The sequence below is a fragment of the Prinia subflava genome, chromosome 1 (genome assembly GCF_021018805.1).
Source record: "Prinia subflava isolate CZ2003 ecotype Zambia chromosome 1, Cam_Psub_1.2, whole genome shotgun sequence".
Classification (NCBI taxonomy): domain Eukaryota; kingdom Metazoa; phylum Chordata; class Aves; order Passeriformes; family Cisticolidae; genus Prinia; species Prinia subflava.
In genome coordinates this window covers 109,503,436-109,527,525 of record NC_086247.1, presented here as the reverse complement: position 1 = coordinate 109,527,525, position 24,090 = coordinate 109,503,436, and the positions used below count along the sequence as shown (strand labels likewise).

The 24,090-nt window shown below is 37.8% G+C and overlaps 1 protein-coding gene and 1 long non-coding RNA gene across 6 annotated transcripts in view; one reads left to right on the top strand and one right to left on the bottom strand.

Annotated features, from left to right (window-relative positions):
* Positions 1-24,090, top strand: part of MYRIP (myosin VIIA and Rab interacting protein) — a 211,077-nt gene that overhangs the window by 24,591 nt on the left and 162,396 nt on the right. The gene's annotated exons all lie outside the window — the stretch shown is intronic.
* LOC134555590 (uncharacterized) lies at positions 4,578-23,162 on the bottom strand. The gene is made up of 2 exons (XR_010081454.1): positions 6,931-23,162; positions 4,578-5,543 (listed from the first exon to the last, which is right to left on the bottom strand). It is a non-coding gene; the product is annotated as an uncharacterized LOC134555590 (long non-coding RNA).

Below are 24,090 nucleotides of genomic sequence, written 5' to 3'. Positions count from 1 at the left end.
CCTGTTGTTAATGTCACTGTTATATTATTACAAGTAGCCAAATTTAGTGCATAAAAGGGGAATATGAATTTGTGTTTCATTTATGGTTAATTGGTTATCTAGATAAAGACTAATTTTACTGTAAATTAAAATTACTGTGAAATTACTGTGTATTTATATACGTATAAATACTGTGTATTTATTTTGCTTTCATATTTTATGCAGCATGGTTCTTGAGAACAATTCTTCAGTGCTAACATGACACCTAGTTAGCTAGTGTGATCTGTGAACTGGCAGATTTGTTCTATGATAAGTGGTGAATCTGTGTAAAACTGAGTTTCTTTAAGTTCAAAAACGAGCTGTTAAACAGTTTATATATCAGTCCGGAACTGGTGAATTTTCTGTGTCTCAACAGGCAAAGTATACAGTAGCCTGAGCATTGTTTTCCCTTCTGCCACCCGGACTTTTTTTTTTCCCCCATGAGCTTTAATGTATTATTGTTATTGTTATTATTATATACTAATAATATTGACTATATACTAGCTTTGTGCTAGTATAGTATATAATAGAATCCTAATTAGTACAACCACACTAGCAAAGTGTGCTTTCAGATTTCTGGAGCAGGTGAGAAATCAGAGGGAGACAACTTCTGAAATAAGAGGTTTATAACAAGTCAAACATGTGCATTCTTGTCTGTTGTTAACACAGGCTAGACTTGCAGCTCTCCAAAGATGCAAACTTGTGATTTGAAAAACTAGCTCAGAATTTAGGAAGTAGCCCAGTTTCAGAGAGGCTGGACAGAGATTGAATTAACATCCACGTATTTGGAATAGTCTTAGGTACAGATTCTTTTGTATCACACTTCTCTAAGCAAACTGTAAATGAGGGTTTTCCTGACTTAGATTACACCAGCTCTCTGTGAGTTCCTGCTTGGAGGTGTTTTTACTGTTTTATAGTGGGTCTCAGGAGGAATAGCCTTTAAATTCTTTACATTTGCCAAATTTCAGTTTAGTTCCAGGGTGGTATTCTTATCTTTTTGTATTCCCGAATAAAAAATTAGGACAGAGCACAAGTATTAGCAGCACAAGAGGGAATAATTTTTCTTTGTAATCAAACAAAATGTTATTCTAGGCCTTAGCAGAGTCTATGATCACCAAAAAGTGTTCTTCTGGTCAACAGTTCTCTCAAACTTAATTTGTCTTTAATCAGTCAAGGAAGCAGTTCCAGGCACTCTAATGCACACCATGTTTGCCCTTGAGTAATGTAAAAAGATGTAGCATTCCATTAATCAACTTAAGACTCAGTTTCATAAAAGGAAGGACAATAACTCCACTGTCACAGAAATTTACTTTGTGTAGTTTTCAGGAGTACTCTGCTTTGACCTGCGTTTCTCTGGCTAAGTTTATAGCTTTGGCACCTTTTATAACATAGACTGTTCTTCAGAATTTTCCCCAGTCTCGTGTTTACAGCAGCTAAGTAAGGCAGATTTCAGATTCATATCAGTAATGACTCCTGGTAGGAATAGCAAGTGAGACTGCTGAGATTCAGCGGTTAAGTGGTCCTGTAGGCTATTGAACAGGAAGTTCTGACAACAGGACTCTACGTTAAAATGTTCTTTTAAGCAAACAGTCCTGGCCGTACAACATCTACTTTGAATGAATTACAGCAGAGGATAATGTTGCAAGAGGAGAATGTGATGTTGTTTCTTTGAGCAGAAATTATGATCCTAAATATATATGTTATCTTGGTATTGCAAGCTTTGCTGCTTTAGCATCAATTACAATTAATGCGGTTAGTAAGTCAGCAGAACATAATTGTAGTGTATATGAACAGGTAAGATTTTAAAAACTGCTGTGATGCTTTTTTCATTCAGTGGAAAAATCTTCAAATACTGATGTTTGCTGCAAAATACTAATCTCAGGAATTTGCAGAGCATTTCAGTAATGTATTTGATGTCTCCATATTTAACTTGCTTAATATGGTGGCATTTTCCTTTGATTAGCTTTGCTTCAGCATTTTACACTTTGTAATGGTGATTTATCTAAGACAAGGGTTATTAGGAAAGAGGCAGAAGAAGAAAGAATATCTTTGAAGTCACTGTTGTCAAGTGAAATCTGATGTTCCCGTTCTCTGCTTATGTTCTCTTGATTTGGCTGCATCTTATTGTGGTTTATGAGTTCAGCTGAGTTGGCTGTACATAGATTAAACTCCTCTTCAGTACTCTGGATGTCTTTCTTCACTCAAACAAATAGTTTAGTTTTAGATAACAGCATTTAGCATGGAGAATGTAAAGTCAAGATCTAGTCTTTTTCTTTCTGACTAATAAAAAGCAAACTGTGAGGCACTACAACTCCAAGATGCATATGTGTTTAGGTCTCTGCTTTTTGTAGTTGCCTAATATAGCAAAACTTGAGACCAAAACAGCTTACTGTTAAGCATCTCTAGGTTATGGATATTAGGTTTCATGAAGCGGTCATAAATTGAGTGGCAGAAATAACAAATACTGTGTCTTTTCATATGCTGCACATCTTAAAAAAACATTCTCCATAGATATCTGTGGTGAGAAAAAGTCATGGTAAATATCAGTGCTGATTAGATCTATCTATTGATACATGTTATTTGGGTCTTCTCTCTTTTTGAACTCCTCATTTGTTTCCAAGTATTCTGCTGCTTTGCAAAGCTTTAAATGGTGCTATTTTACCTACATGTGTTAGTTTACCTACATGTGTTTATTTCTACCTACATGGCCTGTGAGCTACTGTTTACTGCCTCATGTTGATCACACATGATACGCTCCCTAGAAAAACATTTAGATTTGCTTTAATAGATAGGCAAATGGTGAGAAGATTGCACATATTGTCATGGTTTTAGAGTTGGAGACAGAAAATACATTTCTGTGGCCATAATAAACCACACAGTGGTATTTCTTGCAGAACCTTTTGAGTTATATAATTATTCTCTCTGTTATCAATGTCAGAAAAGGCTATGAAAATACTATATTTAAAAAAAGCTCATGCATAGTCCTGCTGATGGGTTGTTTAAAAGTGGATGTTGTTTCCTGGCAGGAATCATTTGACTGGGTGTCCATTTTCCCTCCACATTATGTGGAATCTGGTGAAATTACCCAGGATACTGACTGGAAGGGGAGCCTTATATGAAGGAAGTTGTGCTATGAGCAGCTGTCCTTAAAAGCAGAAAAGCCTGTTTCCTGGGTACCAGAAGCCAGATGCCATAGGCATTGGCATTCCAGTGATCCTGGCTGTTGATTTGAAGAACTGAGGGTGTAGGAACTTTTTTCTTGTGTTGGGACATTCTCAACTGGCAGTAGGATTTTGTCATGCTATCCTTAGTATCCTGCCTCTTCCTTGGCTCATGAAGTGTGTGGTAGGGGGAAAGGAATTGCACTCATCTCACTGAAGTGAGTGTCTGTGTGTGTGCAGAGGATTTGGGATTTGGTTTGGAAGTTCTTCTCTGTGATGCCAGAAAGGACTCACAAATCTGTCCTACCTTGGGGAAGAGAGGAAGGCTTCACTGAGTTTGGCTGCCTGCGATTTAGCAAGGTGCAGCAAGGTGTGATCATGTTCGACTTAATGAAACCCTTTAATGTATACTTAGTTCAAAAAACTTGAATGTAAAATTCTCATTTGAAGTTCCATATTCGCTGTTTCTTGGTATTCTTTTATTAAATGCATTCTCTGTCCTCTTGCAAACTTGACTGATGCTGCAAAAGTTGAGCTGAGTTCTTTCAATTTGATTCACTGCTGTCCTTTTAAAATCCCTGGAGCATTGGTGAGATGGAAGTATTGCTTGTACAGCCTTTTCATCACCAATAGGGTTGCATGACTGTAAGTAATTAGATTTTTTTGTAAAATATTGCATAAGAAGTAATAAAGCCATCTGTGTTTTCAATTTAGCAATGTTATGTCTTCAGGGCTTCTGAGGAATAAGAAGTTATATACTCATTTTCATCAAACAAATATGAAACTCTCGCTGGGAGAGAGTCTGCAGTATAAAAAAATAAGAGAAGTGTTTCAACTCAAGTTAATATTTCTGGAACCATCAACTCACAAAGCCATCCCTGAGATAGTAACACTTCAAGAGTTAAAATTTTAGATATATGGAGCCTTTGTTTAACACCTGTTATTTACAGTTGTCATAATATTTTTAGTTTCTGTGGGTTAAATGCAAGTCAAGTACCATTTCTGTGTCTGTTAGCTAAAATGAACCTATCATATGAAAGGCTTTAGCTTTCATTATAGACCTAAATATTCAATAGTTAGAGAACTGGGATTGTGTCTTCTGTCTATCAATTTACAGTTGTCACTTCAAGGTTAATTATGAAAAACTAAATTGTCACAGGAAAGACAATTTTAGTTGATTGCAAACACGTATATTGTGGATTATATTCATATTTACCCTACTTCAGCTGGTTTCCACTAGCATTGGCAGATAAACTGTCATTATCTTTTGTAGCTAAAAGTTAATTGGTTATTAAAATGGTTAACAGTGAAGTGGACTTTTAAGGCCTTTCCCTATTAATGTTTTTCTCGTGCAAGAAACAAAACCCATATAACATTGCAAATTGTAGTATAAATGGATTTTTTTTTTTTAATTTTTTTTTTTTAATTTGTGGACTCATCACAAGGATTTGGTAAGACACTTCCAGGTGATACAACTGCATTTTCCCCTGTTTAATGCTCTGGGCAAAGGCAGTGTTTGTGCCTTTAGTCTGCTCTACCTTTTTGCTAATGAATTACAGATTTGTTTGTTATTTAGTTACTGAACGAAGAAGTGCAGTATAGGAATTGTATTGCTATCTGCACTGAGGCAGTTTTTCAACATTCAGTGTAACTGTTGTTCTGGTTACATGTATCTATAGGAGTAGTTAGCTAGCTAGGGGGTAATACTGTAAAAACTTTATTGGTCATCTGAAGGGAATTTTAGATGGCTGAAGCCTGTATTTTCACCAGTAAATGATTGTTGGAAGAAGTTTATCTGCTTGTATAAAAGAAATGGTTCCAAATTCAGTAGATAGTGGCTAAAATACGGTCACTGTTTTGAAACAGGACAGGCATTCACTTGACTGTTCTTGAAGCCTTGCCATAGGCCAGTTTACCATCTTGACAGAAAGAGGAGAAGGAGTAATCATCTGGGTCAAGACACTCTTCAGGGGACAAATCAAAGCTCTGTTCTCTCACTTGCATCTTCCTGTACTTCTTTGCAGCTGGTCTGGTATCGTTTCATTAACTCTGAAATGAGGAGAGTGGAAGATTGTAGACAATTTAGGTAAATGATTCCCAGTAATGAAGAGGTAGGAGAGACTGCTTGTCTCTCACCTGTCTCTGCTTACTGGTAGGAGGCTGAGAACACTTGCAGGAGAGGGGTCTTTGTTGCATTAGCTACCACATTCTCTGTTCTTCCTTTGAAAGCTTTTCTTTTTCCCTGCAGATTGTTGCATCTCCTTACATTCCCTACAGATCGTTGCATTGACTGGGAGATGTGCGTTGTACTTGTTAAGCCCATCATCATGCTTTGTTTGTGCCTCTGGCTGAAGGAATGAATACCTGTTTTGGGCAATAAAGCAGAGGTCAGTCCGGCAGGACTGAGTCCTACTAAGCGTAACTATGGTCTCAGGGCTGAAAGGGACATACTCCCTGACAAATCCCTTCAGGGCTTATTAGCTCCCAGGCACTACAAACAGGGCTAAATTGTTTCTGGAGTAAAACAGACTTGTTGTGCGCCTTACTGTGCTCCAGCATAGATGCAGTGTTGGGAAAAAATCTGTGCAAATGCCTACATGAAAAGAGCCTTGCAGCAGAGAACCAACTGCTTTTGTTGGTGTTGCACTGTAACGGTGTGTAAGGGAGAAGATAAATCACCTCAGTGTTGTCAGCCCAGGTATTAAGAACACCACCCACCCTCCAGTAAATAGTTTTTCAAAGACCTCTAGTTAAAGAAAGCAAGAGTTACTGGTTTTTCTTTTTACATATAGCATTTCCTACTCTGTGTAGAAAAACAAAACCTAAAACATTTTCTGTTCCTAGGCAAACAGATCTTCACTTTTCAGGAGTTTTGCTGTCATCTTCTGGAAACACTTGCGGAGAATAAAAAAATGCAATGTCAGTTTCTCATTTGTACGTACCTCATCTTGTTCAACAAGAACTTGAAATGTGTTGCAATGTTAAATAATCTGTTCCTGATCTAAGAAAAGTGAACTTGTCACTTTAGAATGTAAACATTAAAACATGGCTGTGTTTTAAAAAAATGATTGTAAGCAGTATAGGCAGATTCTTATTGCTTGCTTTCACATAATTAGCTTGATGGCAGCTATAAGTTGCTCATTCAGCTGGAAGAATGGACCTTTACGGTGTATCAGAAAAGTCTTTCTGTTTGGTAAATTCACCAGAACCGAAGTTGTGCAGTGATAATTGGTTCCAATATATTTAGCTGCCAAGTGTATTACAGTGGCCTTTTTTTGAAATATGAGTCACGCATCCCTGCCAGGGATAAATGCAGGATCTTTGATGGTTATTTAAGTTCTATAAAATCCCCTGTAATCAGTTTGATAGTACTTGAGGGACCATAGATGACAGAGGCATGGGTCAGAGGGAGTTCAGAAAGGTTTCTTTGTTTTAGGGAAATAAGCCTAATCTGAGTTGAGTGGGCTCTTTGTTTTTCCCTCATCCTCTGCAACTGATTTTTAAACGAGACTTCTGATAAAGCCTTTTACAATAAAAGTATTCTGGGAAAGTTTTGTAGTTCGTGGAATAAAGTATTTCACAAGACAAATGCAACCTTCACACCTCTGGCATGTTAGTGCAACCGCTCTTATCTCCATGAAATGTTTCTGATTGCTGTTGCAGCAGCACTGCTTTAACCTCATCTCTCTTAGCTGATCTCACTTCTTAGAGAAGAACAATGTCACATTCATGCTGTATGTCTAATTCTTACCTGTTTCTGGTTAATCTGTGTGTACGTCCAGCCTCCCTCCCTTGCGGGCTTGCAGCTTTTCTTTCCTGAGCATTTGGGCATGAGTCAAGAAATAGAAGAAGGTTGAAGGGTTGTCCAAGGAGCAAGGAGTACTTCTTTCACTGTAGCCAAAGAGCAGCTCTAGTACAGTGTAAACAGAGTTGCATTTCATCTGAAATTAACTCTGCTATTAGCTGCTATGTTTATTGCACCAATTCAGAATTGGTCTCAACTTTGCTCTGCTTCAGGGGAATGTGGGGCAAAGGAGCTAGTTGGCTTTGTGAATCTTTGATCCTGCTCTGAAACTAGCAACCCTGTCTGGTTCTGAACTGTGCTGCTTCTTGGAGGTCTCCAGTCTGGCTACAGACCCTTCATACAGGAATTTGAAATTGGACAGGATTGACGTAGACAGAGGAGAAGCTGGTAGCCAGTTTAAGCACCCTGGGAAATAAACCTGATCCTCATCCAGTAGACTTGCAAGCTTAGCTGAGCACATACTTGACCTGAGGAAACCAACTATGTTCTGTGGGTACAAAGACTGTAACTGGGCAGAGACCTTTGCTTAGCAGGGGATTAGCTGGGTTCAGTGACCTGGGCTCCTGCCTCAGTCGCCCTGAGAGTGTGTTGGGGTTTTCTTTATCTTCTTGAATTTGAGTTAGGACTTTGGCATTTCTTGAAATAAGCTTATGTCTCTGATTTAACAAGGTTTTGTTCTTGCTCTTTGTAGTATTAATGAAAACCAAAGGTTTAATCTTGAAGACACAAGATTTATGGAACCATACACCCATGGAGATTTATCAGCTTTAATCCTTTATGTGACCTTCTCAGTAGAGCATAAGAGCACTATTGTTGCTGTCTTGGCTTGTACTCTTTACACATTGTAGCAATGAGTCCAGTGATTTAAACTTGAGTTTTTTTCCTTTATGTATTAAAGAATTCTGTCAATAAGCTATGAACTTTATTTTTATTTTAATGAAATAATATATAAATAAGGGCTTTTTTGTTTGCATCCCAACCCTTCAAATTAATAGAATAAAGAAATGTTGGAACAGGGTGTACTTGGCAGAAATAGAGAGTTTGTCAAGTCAGAACAGTTTCTTTTAGGGAATGGGCAAAGGAGAACAAATACATTTTCCTGTGTTAGGCTGCAGTAGAAGCAAAGCAAGTCACATTAGTGTTGCATACAGATTTATCCCCGTGTGTATAACTTTGACACATTAACATCAGTGCTAACAGCTAGAAGAGTTGGGACAAAAAGTTGGAGTAATAATCATATAAAGGTTGAAGTTTTTGTGGGATTTTGGCAGAGAGTGGGGAAGTTGTAAGAGAAGCTTTGACCTGAATATCATTTTATGATGTCTGTTTTGCTACCCACTTTAGTTTTGTTCTATTTTGCTGTCATGATTATTCCTTACTCATCTCATTCAAGAATTTGTGTATTTACTACTACTTTTTCTTTTCACTTCTAGCCTTTCCTTCATCAACATACTGTCTTGTTTTGTAACTGTTAGGGCTAAAAGATGCTTAGAATCATGTCTTCTACACTTTGTCATAGAAAAAGTCTAAAATTCTAAGAGGCTATCTCTTTTGGGGAGTATTTTATGCATGGATATTTCTGATCTGAATGAGACTTACATCAGACTTTTCACAGATGGAGTTGGTAATTTGAACCAACTTTGTTATCTATTAATTGTGATGTTAATTTCAAAAATGAAGTTGTATGTGCCTTTAAAGAAAATATATTCAAGCATCATGTTATTTGTGCTTCTGTTTAATATGTTGTTATTATGTTTTTTCATCATGTTATTAAGAATTTAAGTTAGTTGCTGGCACTAACAGCTTCATTCCCAATGGGTTTTCAGCATTGTTTGCTCCAAAGTATTGATAAATCTTTAAGATTTTCAGAGATGCCTTATCTTCTATGTTTGACAACCTCCACCCCCAGCTAGTAGCATTGAATTACAGTGTTCTCTGGGCCAGGCACGCTGTGCTTAACTGATGCCTGTGAACCTCAAGCATCCACATCCTGCTTTGAGAAAAATATATTCCAAGTGACAAGTTGTCTATAAGTGTATATGTTGTTCCTTTAAAGTCTGCTTGGGACAGGTTCTCTGCAAAGCTGCTGACCTTGGCATAAATATGTTATAAACGCCAGGACAAATTTATTGCCAAATTCAATAATTTGGTTTATTAAAATTCAAATCACAAAATTTGGAATCAAATTATAACAATTTTAAACAATAAAAACAAAACAATACGAACCCCACAAACAGCGACACTTACTTGACAGAATTTCTCCCGGGAAAAGTTGAGCCAAGGGTGACCCAGAGACACAGGACCTGGCAGCCGGTGTCTAGCTGGGTTCACGAATTTGCCATGTTCGAGGCTTGGTTTTTATACTCTTTATTCTGCCTCTGGCAATATTTCCCCATACTTCCCTTTGTTTCTTGGTTAGCTATTCAAACCCAAATTCGTCTCCAGTCAGATTGAAAAAGAGCTCCCCTCCCAAGTCCATGTGTTAATATTCAGTTTTTATGGATCCTTATAGTTGATGAATGTTCGAGATATGGGTGATATTGCTTGATGGTCTGTGAAAGTGGCTCCCGAGGTGTGAGTTGCTGATACCGGCTCATCTCAACAGGTCCCCTCCCAATACTTGAGAAGGCTGCAAAGTCTTTTGTTCCCTTCTGAATGGAGACGCCTGATTTTCAGGGTGGTCAGTTTCACTATCTGCTGCAGAAACCTCCTGAAACATAGACTTTTACCTGATATAAATTTATACAGCTTTATCATTTTCCAGTTTATCATAAGAACATGAATTAATCATCTCACGTTTTTCACAAATACATCTATAAAACTTAATTTTAGAATACGGTGTTGGAATAGCAGCTGTTGTTGAAAAATAGATGGAGAACTTGAGGTTTCAATTTTCTTCATAGTCTTCCACTAAATTTCAAACCTTTAATTTTTAATGTTTGGAAAATGCTTTAAAGTGTGGCAAAAAACTGTCAAAATAATTTGTTATCTTTCTAGTAAACTGAAGTGTGTGGAGGAGTAATTCACAGCAGACACAGTTGCAGCAGTTGATTTGATGGGCATTTAACCTTCTACCCATCCAGTAGAACTATTATCTGACCTTTTTTTTTAAATTTCAGTCTCATTACACGAAGGCCACAGGAATAATGAATGTGGTTTTTATCTGTGTTTTCTCAACAATTTGTTGTCGGCTTGTGAAGCCCCTTGTGAAGATGCAACAGCAGCCCCATTTGTACTTTGTTCCCAGTGCGGCTGCCTTGAGTGAAGCTGCCATCCACCTGTGCACTGAGTGGGCTGTATTTCCTATTGTTTGTCTCAAATTACAGCATCCCTCATCTCTTGCTTGAGTGGTAGGAGTATCCAGGTGAAGGTCATTTGAGTACAGCATCCTGCAGAATCCCTCTTCCCTTGCATGCTGGGCTAGCTGTGGCAATAACGCCTGAACTACTCCCAGTGCATGAAGTGTGCCTTTGGCAGCAGAAGTACACCATGGTGGCTGGTGCTCCTTCTCAGCAAGGCTGGCTGTAGAAGAATGTTATCCTTTTTTTGGCCATTTTTAAATACATGGCAGTTTATGCTGTCTTTGTGACTGGAAGTACCGGGAAGCAGGTCTGTTGAATAAAACTGTGTCCTTTTTCCCCCTCTTAGAGGTAATTTTGTAATGAGTAACTGTTCTTTGGTGTGTTTGAAGTTCGTGTGTATTATTCATAAAGGCCAGCTTGGTTTTAATAAAGATAATTCTCTTCAGATAACAGAAAGAAAAATACTCATTTGTTTGGTTCAGGTTCTTAGTGTTCCTGGGGCATTGGTCATGAACAATAGCTCTGATATTATGGGTTTTTACTTTGTATTAAATTAAATGGCCTGGATTTCTTTTTAATTTTATGTTTTTAACTAGGCCCCTTCCATAATTAAAAATGTCTTTTGTCCTTCTTCCTTCTGTATGTTGGCAAACATCCAGAAAATTAAATGCTGACAGCATGAAGTAGCTAGCAAGCTTGAGAGGTCCAGGTTTGTTTCTCAGCTGCTTTTGGGACACATTTAGTTCAGGCTCAAACTACCTTTTAAACTAATGAGTGTTGGGAACACTTCTCTTGTAAGCAAAGCTGATATCTTGGTGGTTGTGTGTATATATATATATATATTGCTCTGGCCTACAATAGTTTTATCAGCCTTCTGATACCGGTGGCTTCTGACTACAGCATGGGAAATAAGGGGAGCTTCATACTGGAAGTACCTTATTGAAGAGTCATAAATATCCTGAAATCCATGAAGACTCTAAATCAGGGAGATTTCAGGAGTAACTTGAAGCTCTAGCATGAGATAATGTAATTAAAAGCTGACTCCTAATGTAGAATTAATTTATGATGCATTCTGTGTGAATTCATGTATTAACACTTGTTAACCATGCAAGCATGACATCCTATGGTGCTACTTTTTCAGTAGAGTTCTCATTTGTTTTAATTGGAAGTAAAAATAAATTTCATTGTCTGGAAGAATTTTCTCGTCATTGTTTTTTTCTTGCATTAGGCTCAGTAAATAAAGTCAGGGATGCTTTCTAGTCCTGTCTCATTAAGAGACTGTTTCAGAGAAGTACTAAGTGTCCCTAGCTCTGATACTTTGTCTGAGAGCTGAAAGCACACAGTGCCTGCCCAGCAGATGAGATGTATGACCCACCTCAGTGAGGAGATGGCTACTGTAATGTTACCTTGTTCAGGAAGGGTGCAAAATTGTAGGAGTTGCATCTAGTCTGTGACTTAGAAATGTTTTGGTTTTTGTTTTTTTTTTTTCTCTAAAATGTTGGGCATTATAATCAGAGGGCACTTGTAGAATCGCATATTCTCTGCTTAGAGTTGGAAAATAGAGCTGATGAGTTTGAGCCTAAGCAAAATGTTTTGGGTAGTCAAACCAAATTAATGATTCATTTCATGTGAGGCCTAGAACTGCTGTGGAGCTGTTCCAAAAGTTTTGATTGAATGCCTTGGGGCTTCAGAGAACATGTTTTCATGTATTTGTTTCCAGATTTTTATTCTATCAATGATTAATAATTGATGGCTTTAAATTTACAATGGGGAAAAGCCAGTGATATTTAAACTGGTGTGCTGTAGATGGGTATTTCCATTCAGATGCACTCTAACATGAAAATTGATGGATTGGAGTTATTGTGTTAGGTGATGCATTAGAGTAGTCTATTAAAGCTTTGTACTGTGATTGTCCAGCTTAGGGTCTCATTTTGGAAACAATGTGGTCTTTGCCTGGCCTTTAATCTTTGATGGATGTCTCTTCTTGTTTTCTATTGCTGCCACGGGTAACATTTGTCCCATGAGAATTTCGTGCTTGATTGATATTGCTTTATTAATTAACCTTGCCAGAGGCTTATTCAACACTGTGATTTGTATTTAATATCAAAGCATTGTAAGAAAGTGGAATTTTTTTACCTTATTATTGCTAAAAGTAATTGTCAAACATAATTTCATACATCTTAATTAAAGTATTGATCCAGTAGTAATACTCAGAATTTTGCCAATCCATACATATTGAGCCATTTTCTAAAGAGTGCTTCATTGATGAGACCTACTCATCATTTAGGAAGACTGCTAAAGTTTGAACACCATGTGAAATTCAGAGTGCAGTTTATTCTGAAAATGATAAATTGCCATGCTTCCTTCTTTCTTAATTGATGTTCACAAAGCCATAGCATGGTTGGAAGGGACCTCTGGAGGTCCTCTTGTCCAACACCCCTGCTGAAGCAGCACCACCAAGAGCCAGTTTCTCAGGGCCATGTTCAGGTGACTTTTAAATTTCTCCAAGGAAAACTCCACAACTTTCCTGGACAACCTGTGCCAGTGCTCTCTTTATCATGGAGGTGACTGTTGTTTCCTGATGTTCAGGGGTAACTTCCTGTGTTTCTGTACCCATCATCTTTGATTTGTCTCTGGGAACCACTGAAGAAAGCCTGGCTCTGTCTTCTGTGTGCCCTCCTTTCAAGTATTTATGAAAAACTGTTGAGATGCCGCACTGAGCTTTCTCTTTTCCAGGCTGAGCAGAACCAGTTCTCCTTATAGGAGAGGTGCTGTAGTACTTAAATAGTCTTAGTGGGCCTTTGCTGTATTCTTAGGATGTCCATCTCTCACTTGTACTGGAAGCCCAGACCTATTTCTTATGGATATCGTAAACACCCCATTTATTTCAAGGTTTGATGTCTGCATTTTTTTAAATGGTAGCTAATAGATGACATGATTTACCTATAGCAATGACTCAGTCTCCAGTCCAGTATGACTTCTGTTTTCCATCAGGGGAGGGGAATAGCAGCCAGTCCCATGAGGTGTCAGAGGGATATCTCATATTCTGCATCTCTGGAAAGCCAGTCCTACTGACAGGATGCAGCTCTTGTGTGGGTCTGCAGGCATGTTGAGTTTTCAGGAGCCATGGTATTGGGAGGTGGTCCTTGAGGAATGATTCTACTTACATAGTAAGTTATCACATTATGTATGAAAATGGCTGAGGAAGGAGAGCTGCCAGACCACAATTTGCCCCTTTTTTCTTTTTACCGAGGACTTCATTTCAAGGAGAAATGTGTTGTAAAGACAAAGTCAGTCCATTTCATAAAGTGCCTCTAGTGGAAAGCTTGCTAATAGCTTTGACAACACAAGTCAGAGTAAAGCTTCTATCAACCTAAGCTACTTGGTGCTTCTAAACTACAACCTTCCTGTCTGGACAGTTGCTTGGGGCTAGTTCCCTTTTAGAGAGCTATGAGTGTATTTTTTATCCAGGTGAATACTTGTTGTTTTTGACTTTTGTTTCTAAGGATGGGTGTGCAAGAGGTCTTGTACTGGTTCATTTTGCTCTGGTATGTTATATACTTATATGAGGATTAAATCAAGGTGCAACAGGTAGGCAGAACACAGCCTTCTGTGAGCTGTTTGCAGAAGCAGGACTCAGTAAGTTTGGCTTTCTGTGCTACTCTAAGCATTTCAATAGTGATACATCCTTACTACCTTCTATTTGTGTTTTGTTCACTACCTTTTTAAATATTTTAAGAGGATCAGTAATAAAAAGACTGCTATAAAAGATTTCTGCTACTGCATTCTGTAAAGTGTAGGAAAAGATACGCTCATGTCCTTTCCATAAAAGCTGGTTTAGTGGTTCTTATAAATCTGTCTGCTCCTGATCACTTCCAATGTGACATCTTAATCTTCTGCATGTGACACACAATCCTTTTCACGGCAACCAATTGTGAAAAATATTTACAATTCATAACATTAATATAAGTTTGGTTTATGCCTAATTTGTTTTTAATTGTTAGATGTTTATTTATAGGGAACAGAATTTTAGGAGATGTTGTGAAGGTACCTTAAGCGTATGTTACTTTAACATTGGCAAGTCAATTTTTACTGGGTTTTTTTCATTTATTGAACCTCAGCTTTTTAGCTGAAGAAGCTTTCTTCGACTGCATGTAATCAATATTCTCAAAATACAGATGGTTGCTTATGTGAGGTTGACTTGCAACAAGTCATCCTGGAATACTAATTTATGGTGCCTGAAAGACCTATTGCAGAAGCATTTCTTTCTTACTGAAAGAAAATGAGAACACTTTTCCCAGGTTTGGATTGGGTTGATTTGTTTTTTATTGGCTTGGTTATTTCTTGCTAACCAGCTGTGTTTCTGTATTGCAGTTCCTGGTTATTTGAACCTCTGATTTATCAGAGAGGCAGAAGAGAAGTTATGTTCCACTGTGTGTCAAAAGAGCTATCTTTTAGGAACTCAGTCTTTTATGATCTAAAAGAACTATTTATGCTAGACAAGCATCAGATCAGAGTTTAGGTGGCAAGACTAAGCTCTAGAGATCACTGGAGAGGTAGCATTAAGAAGAATGAAGAAGCCAGAAGCTTTCAAAAATTATATTTGCATAGAAAATGAAAAATTAAGTAATAGCAGTATGTATGTGGTTACAAACCTTTAATAAATAAACTACTAGAGTGAAGAAAATGATGTAACATGTTTTCCCTATTTAGCCAACCAACTCCAAGTGTATGCATGTTTGGGGTGTGTGTGGGTTTTTCCACTCCAATTCTGTAATAATTTAAGATTCATAGAATGGTTTTGGTTGGAAAGGACCTTAAAGAGCATCTCAATCCAAGCCCCTGCCTTGGGCAGGGACGTCTTCTACCAGATGGGGTTGCTCAAAGCCCCATCCAACCTGGCCTTGAACACCTCTAGGCATGAGGTATCCACAGCTTCTCTGGGAAACCTGTTGCAGTGCCTCATTACCCTCCAAATAAAGAACTTCCTAATATCTCTGTCAGTTTAAAGCCATTCCCCCCTTTTTCTGTCACTCTATGCCTGTATAAAAAGTTCCCCTACATCTCTCTTTTAGCTGCTTTAGGTACTGGAAAATGCTCTGAGGTCCCCCTGGAGCCTTCTCTCCTCCAGGCTGAACAGCCCCAACTCTCTCAGCCTTTGTAACAGAGGTGCTCGAGCCCTCTAATCATCTTTGTGACTCTCCTCTGAACTCGCTCTAACAGATCTATGTCCTTCCTGTCCTGGGACCCCAGAGCTGGATGCAGCTCTGCAGGTGGGATCTCACCCGAGCAGACAGAATCCCCTCCCTTGCACTGCTGCCCACACTGGGTTTGATGCAGCCCAGGATTTGGTTGGCTGTATGGCCTATGAGTGCACATTGCCAGGTCACGTCCAGATCTCATCTAGCAGGACCTCCAAGTCCTTCTCAGCAGGGCTGCTCTCAATTCATGCTTTGCCCAGCCTATATTTGTGCTTGGGATTGTCCTGACCATGTGCAGGACCTTGTGCTTGACCTTGAAGTTTATTCTATTATTGAGAGGGAATGACTTAGCAGACTTAGCTGTAGAGGTGCACAACATAAAATTCTTGGGGGGGGGCCAGGAAGAAAGGATGAAAGGCTTGAAATTTCCAGTAATCTTTATTAATTAAGGATAGAAATGCTTTGCATTGCAAAGTCCAGTCCATATGTAATCCTGGAACTGTTGTGTTATAAGCACCCAATTATGTCTAACTTGTATTCAGTGGTAGGACTAAGCAAGTTTTGTCTTCATAGTTATGTCACATAATTGAATGGTGTCCCTGAGTTTTTAAAGCTTTTTATTTTCCTGGACTAGATCTTATGTGTCTTTTGCCTGAGAAAGGAATGATGGCTGTTAATATAGAAGTCCTTTATTCTTTGCAGAGCAGTTTCTACAGTGGAGGTAGTGGCACTGCTGTACCCTTGTTTTATTTTTGTTTTGTCTAGTGTCTTGAGTTACCAAAAGGATTTTAATTTAAAAAAAAAAAAAAAAAAAAAAAAAAAAAAAAAAAGAAATAAAAGGGAGAATGCTTAGAGTCACAATGAGTTATGTTGAAAGGCAGAGGCTCAAGTATATGTGTCCCAATTAAGGGTAAAGTCTAAAAAGAAAAAAAAAAGTGACTGAAAGCTGAATGAAAGATCTGTTGAAAATAAAAATGCTTCCTTCAAAAAGTGAAAGTAATATCCACTGAAGAAAATGGAAAAGATGTAAACTGACATTTTAGAGAAAAGATAACAACGAAACCCCCTAAATTTGTAAGTGCATTAACAGGTATTAATACATAGTAAGCAAGAAACAAGTTTGCCAGGAGTCAGCAAAGCTAATAATTATTAAGATGAAAAGGAGAAAATACAGGTGGATAATGTGACTGCAGCACAGTTAATTTAAATATTTTTTTGTTTGAATTCACATCTGAAAAACTCAACAGAGTTTGCCCCATTGAAATATTAGGCAGGAAGTTGCAATATGTGGACGCTTTTTCATTATAGAGAAAGAGTCTTGTGAATCAAAAGCAACTATGAAAGCTTCCAGGGAACTTTGTGTAAGTGCAGATGGGATTAAACTTAGGTAAGTACCAAGCACTTTACATGGTGAAGAAGAAAAAAACTTTAAAACCTTGACCTTTTAGTTAATAAATCGGCTGTTGCCATTAAGGAAGGACTTATGTCTTAGGAATTGGTTCAGTACTCAGTGGTACTGGACTATCTAGAAGGAATCTGAAAGGCTCTTGACAATAGACTAGTAAAGGAATATAGGACAAATCAGAATACTTGACTAGTTCAAATGCATGAATTTCTAGCACATCAACTTTTCAATATTATGCACTTCACTAATGTTATAGTTATCTTTAAAATATGACAGCAGTAGTAAATGAATAGCAAAGGTTGTCATGCTTGATCAAAGGTATGGAATATTTTCTGTCTGAGGGCTAAAACTTCTCAGAAAAAAAACCCAGCTGGATGGGGATAGTTTAAATAGGTTTTCAAATCCCTGAGTGCAGTGAAGAGTGTGAATATAGACTTTGTTTTCATCATTTTGCATTGGTGGTGTGAATTATAGTACATGGTTGAATAAGGAGGAAACAGGTTATTTACAAAGAGCAAATGAATGCCAATGACTCTTCCTTCAAAGACCTTAACCTGTTCATACTGGTAGTGCAGCCAAGATTGTCTACAGAAAAAAAAAGAAAAAAGAATATATGATTTCTAGGAAGAAGTTATATCCTTCATTACACCAGAAGTCAGAGTCACTAAAATCAGACTAGTCTGAAAAAAGCCTTGTATGTCCAAAATATGTGTCTTCCTTTTTCACCTTGGCTGCTGCATTAGCTTCTGAAATAACCAAGTTGTGGAAGTTACTTACCATGGATTAAATAAACATGTACATTATGTTTCAGCTGCTTAGTTTAAACAAAGGAAAAGCATTTCTTTAGAACACAGATTTTCTTGCATCCGTACCTGATTCTTCTAATGACTCCTTGTCTCTCCATGACAGTGTGAGCATTGCAGATTGATATGTTTGTGTCAAAGGCTCAGTTGTTTCACTCATTTTTAATCTTTCTGGCAGCTGTTGTGCCAGTAATGCGTTTTACTGTAATCTTATTTTTAGGCTTTACCTTTTAAATTTGACAAAGATTTAAACTGATTATCCCCATTTCTAAATATGTGGCCTAGTTATTGATAAAGTCTGCATGTTCTTCACATGCCCGGTTTTGAAAAGTTGTACACCTTATGAAAACAATACAATATGTAAATCCATATTTGCTGTTAGCTGTAGTCTGGCAAAAGCTCAGATGTCTTTTGTGCTGTTTGCATATTTTTCTTGAGAAAAGACAATCTATTCTGAAAAACAGTCTAGTTGGCATCCCTGTTAGATGGAGTCCCTTTGGAAAGGGGATTAAAGGAAACCTACTAGTAAGCAGGGGTGTGTGTGAATGATCTAGTCTTTATAGCAGATATAAAAACTGTTACTGTCTCAAATAGCAGAAAGATCTTTACTCTCTTTACTGTATGGGAACATGTTGCTGTTAATCCTATTTTTCTTGTTCCTAAGACTGAACTAACTATTATTTTCATTCTGCAGTTCTCGAAACCTTCAGTATATGGCCTGTAATCTTTCAGATTTCCAAGTCTGGAAATGATAGCATTCTCATTTAAAAGACTCATGAGTTTTAAAAATATAAATGTAGCAGTGGTATTTTAAGAATAATTAAAGTAGTCTTGTTTAATTAATCACTGATTTGAACAGATAGCCCTCTGGCTTGTCAAATTATTTTCATTAAACATGAGTACTGTTGAAAAAAAAAAAGGCAGATTTATTTTATTTTTTCTTCTGGAAGTTAAAATCTAACATATTTATTTCCTGAGGGAAAAACAGACCATTCCAATATTCTTGTTCGTCAAGATCTAAAGATGAACAGTACATCTTGCTCATCCTAGTGTTTTGATGGCCTGTCATATTTCAATTCACTTAATTATTTTCTATTTTTTCTGCTTATATATGTATGTTTGTTCTAGTTGTTTCTGCTATTTTGTTGGTCTTTAAGACTCTCAATGTTTTGGCTCCTTCCCCCCTTAATGTTTTCAGCTTTTTGACCTGTAATTATATGTGGTTTTCCTGGTTTTGAATTGTACTGTTCATCTGTTTTACAAGAACAGCTTCTGGTTTCTGAAATGTCATGCTTAAGCCTTTCCTTCCTCCAATTGTTGCTTACCTCACTGAGAAATAAAGCAAATCTTGACTAGGAAATTGCTTGACCCTTTCACTCGCAGATCATCATAGTTAACCATACTTGTCAGGTTGGAAAATGGCACAACATTCATTTTTAATTCACAGATTACTTATAAAATTATATGGAGTTGGCAATAGTATCATTCTATTTGGAAAAATACATAGAACATTAAGTCAAAGAAGCAAACTTTTAGTTTGAGAGAAGAATTTTAAGGATTTAACTCATTCTCTCCTTGACTGTTAATCCTTCCTTAAGTGGGACAAACACCTGTGTGAGACGGGCACTGCCATGCTGGATGATCACAACTACCAAGCAAACATAATGTACCCAGCATCCTCATTTTCCTGGTGCACCATCTACAAGCTCACCTCACTATTTAGTTACAGACAAACCTTAATCTAATGGAAGCCTTTATATTCTGTTAAGTGTCAGGAGAAAGTTATACTTTTACATGCCCAACCTCCAGATGAGTTCCTGTTTCATGATCTCAGGAGGCAGATGACCGGAGATGGTTTGTGGACATGATCATATAGACAGAAGAATGCTTTGACTAAGGTCAATATGGATTCTAGCAGTCACTATAAAGTAGTGGCTCAGCTACAAAAGGCAGGCTTATTTCAACTGAAACTTTCAATTGAGACATAGAACTTTTAGTGTCTTGCTTGGTTTTATTTGTTACTTACTTTTATTTCACTGTATCTGGTTCTTGCTTTGAGAGCTGAATGTACAGTGAGTCTTTTAAAAAATTCCCAGTGGTTGCTACAGCTTTGAATAAAATTTTAGAGTAGAGACAGGATTAAAGTTATTTGCAAAAGTAGGATTTTTCCTCCAGCTCCTACTGTTGAAACATTTATTTCTTTCAGTGGTTGGTGCATTCAGGGTGTCCGGGCTATGTGTGTGTACCTGTGTTACATCTCAGACACCAGGGACTGGGTTGGATTCACATTTTACTGTGATAAACCCATGGGGAAGGTAGTGAATTTGTAATGTGTGAAGTGTGAGAGTAAGAAATGTTCTGTGCCTTTTAAATAGTGCAGAAGTTGTTCTTATGAGGGTATGAAAAGGGAAACATCGCAGTTAGCAATGGTACAGGGGAGAAACTGGATACCTGTGTGGAGAGGGCATTCTTGTGAGCAAAGCTAAGCCTGCTGATCTGTTGGCAGCTAGAGACAGCCTTGGAGCAGTCTTGTCCGGGAGAAAACTTTGTTCTGTGTTGCTTCTCCTTGGCTGTTCTCTATTGTGGCAGTAGTAACTCTTAACTAGGAGCTCCAGAGGCAGCATTTGATTCAAAAAACTTTCTGAACATAGGGAACCATATGTGTTGCAGTTCCTACAAAGTGTAATGACAGACATTCCCTATTCTGACAGTATGGCTGACAGGAAATATCCCTCCCCAAAAAGGCTGGAGTAGAAATATTGTCAAAATGGAGGGAGTAAGAGGAGAGAGAAGCAGTTGGCATCAGTGTGTTACACACACAATATTACAATCTCTCCCTGTTTATCCTTTTCTTCCCCAACTTTGGGGCTCCCCCTTTGCTTTCCTGTTCTATGTTCTTCTTGAAAACCATTGGAAGGGTCAGACCCCAGTGGATCCAAACTGAAACTGGAAGCCCTGTTAAGTACCAGTCAGCATCCTCAATTAACAGCCACTTGGATTCTGAATTTATAGCTTCTATTGATTTTTTTTTCCAAAATAAACTCGCAGATGTTGCCATGTGGTCCTTCAAAAAGACAAGAAGCAATCAGTGCACTATATTTAAACATTGCAATTATGAATAGACAAAACTGGTGTCTTTGAATGATTCATTAAATATAAATAATGGAGCAACTTTGCCTTCTTTTTTCTAAAGGAGAAGAAACAAAGTGTACTAATGCTTGACTCAAATTTTAGTTTGAAAGACACTGTCAGTACTGAGGTAACATTTACTCTTAATTATCCTGTATCTTAGGATCAAGATAGTTTAGCTACACCTGGTTGGTGACTTCTGATCATTTTTAGCTGTAATTCCATAAAGCTTCAAAAATGTTATGTATGTCATGAAGCATCTGATGTTATTATAGGTCTGAGAGTAAAGGGCAGCATTCTCTCCTGTCTCCCTGTCTCAAGAGTTTAAAATAATGTAAATAGAACAAAAAATGAAAAGAAACTTAACGCTATAGTTTAGTGATGCAAGATTTGGTTGTTAGATAAATGTCTGAGTACTGAGGCCTCCGTCTATTTGAAAACGAAGTAACCATTTGGTGGCTGGGGAAGAAGAAATCTATGTAACTCTTTCTTTTTTTTAAGAAGAAAGAAACCCAACAAAAGAATACGTTAAATACAGAACCAATTTTTTATTTTCATAAGGACACCTACTTGTTTCTGTATCATATAATTTAAAATTTGGGATTAAAATGGTACATACTCACTAACTAGTACTTCTAGAGGAAAGGGGAGAAACTAGAGGCCTCACCCAGATGAAGGGGGGCAGCTGATGGAGTGCAGTCCTTGTTCTCTTAGAGCACCCCTCAGGACAAAGGCATGGAAAGGAAGGGCAAAGGCCAGCGAGAGCATTCATTTCTGCAGCCAGTGCTCAGTGCTGAGGACACGTGGGAAGCATTCTCCCTCCTTAGCTCTGCCTGGCAAAACTTATTGAGTTTGTGTCATCACAGGCCTGCTTAAGGCACTGGCTTCAGTATTGCCTTGAGTTGCTGACTTACAGCAGTGTTGTGCAGAGGAAACCATCCAGGTTGCCAAGATTATACTTCTTTAAGAAGAGGGCATAGAGATGGTAAGGGTGAGTGAGGAATGAGAAATCTCTTTCAGGATTTAGCTGGTGCTGTTAGCTGTGAGCCCTCTTCTTTACCCTTCAGGGAGAGAAGGAAAAGATCCTATGACTTTCCTTTGACATATCACCCATAAATGCTCTTTCCTGAGGTCGAGATTGTGCCCAAGATCACTGAAGTCTAGGTATGAACTTACCTCTGTTAACCAGCATTCTCCAAAGAAATACTCATGGCTTCTCTTGCAACTCTTAAAAATTTATGTATATTTCCAGTCAAACAACTCATGCAAGTCAGGTGGTTTAGCTCTAATGTGTTTGGTTCCAGTGCCCAGTTGAGTTGTCACAGCAATAAATGCACAATCTCCATCTGGTGACAGTATTTGGAGAGTGAGGTGGTGCTCCCATAGCTGATAGCAAATCATCTTTGGCAGAGGAGCTGAAATGATGGGAATGAAAGATAATTGCAAAGAGGGGATAAGCACAAAGTGGGAATGTGCTTTAGGCATGTGCCCTGCAGGTTGCAAAAGATTTAGGAGTAGTACGATAACAAAATACAGACATGAATGGTAGAGCAAACAATAAAAAGTCCTTATAAATGTGAGTACTTTCTTGTACATTGTTTTAGTACTGTAGCGTGAAAAATAATGTTTACAAAAAAGTAAAAAAGGAAGCTGTTTCTACAGTAATTGTGGAAATTCAGAAATGGAAGAATGGGTGTTAGAATTTGCTTGGCAAATATTTGACTGGGTTCCGTTTGTTTTAAAAGTTAACAGGAAGCAATCTCCTAGGTTTACAGTAGCTAAATCATTAAGGAGTTTTTTTACTTTATGAGTGTAAAAGACTTGTTTTTCTCAATATCCTGATATTTTCCATGATCCTTGTGAAAATCAAATCTTCTGTTTTGTTTGTTATTACTTTCTTAGATGAGCCAGTGAATTTGGACTGCTGTTGACTCTATATTTTGTTCTACCTTGTTTCTTGTGGGAGGGGTTTTTTTATTACACATTACAGTGTGTACCGTAATTAACTTTTTTTTCATCAAGTTCACAGTTTCTGCTGCATTTAGGGTCAAATGAGGCTGTGCAATGAGGCAATGTTCATTCAACAATGTCTCATTCCTAAAAGATTCCATCATTTTGCTTTCATTTACTTCAGTTCTTTCTGCACTATTACGTGCAGTTAAAAATAGCATCAAAACCATCTCCTTTAAAATCACAGAGAGTGCAGAGAAACTTCTCTGTGAACAGTGAGAGCCTGCTCTGTGTCCTCTCCCCATGTGTTTTCCTATGGCTCCCAGGCAAGGAGCAGTACTGGAGGGAGCTCTCCTGGTGCTGTGGGGGTGCTGGGGTGTTCCTGCTGCCAGGCCTGTCAGTGATTACCAAGTCAGAAGTGGAATAGCTTAGTTTTCACTTCAGGCTAAACGAAATTGCCGTTCTCTCTGTTGGAGTCTAACCCTTCTGGTCACCTAATAAACTCTATGCAATCTTGACTTTACCACTTCCTCAAAAAATCTTGAAACCTTCTAACAGTCTCAGCCCACATAAAAAATACTGCTCTGAGAGAAGCATCTTGCAGTAATCTACTAAATGCAGGCAGATTCAGATTTTTTGTCCTAGATAAGAGTGTTCAGATGCTCTTAGACACAACCAGTCTTGGGATTATGCTGCATCTGTTAGGAGGTGCTTTTTCAGCACAGAGATTCTTTCAAGTTTCTTTGTATTTCATAAGTTTGTCCTTCATACCCTGTGTCTTGCCATTGATTCTATTGGCAACAATTTGTTGGTCTTTGAGTGTTCTCCAATTTTGCTGAGATGAAGATGTTTTCTACATTTTAAAATTGATTAGAAAGACTAGACTAAATAGAAAGACTAGTTTCTGTATTTCATCCATAGAGTGCAAATTTGATATGTATAGGCATAATTTATAGGTCTAGTATATCATATATCATATAGTATATCTAGTTGTTTTTTGAACTAGAAGCAATGACATTCTGTTTCCATAGTTGCTCCTTAGACACATCAGAAACAGTGTAATTTTTCTCTATATCTGTATAGAGATGTGTATGATCTTGTATTACTAAGCAATGGATCATTTTTGACTGTTCCATTAAGGAGAAAAAAGGAAGTTAATTAAGCATGGTATTAAATCAAACTGTTTGTTCTTCAGTCCCATTTAGCTGAAAAGCTGCTGTTAAATTTTTGTGTTGAAAGTAACTTATTAAATTTCAGTACGTGGTTATGTAGGAATTCAAAACAAAATAATAGACTCCATGTTCTTCATTCATGCT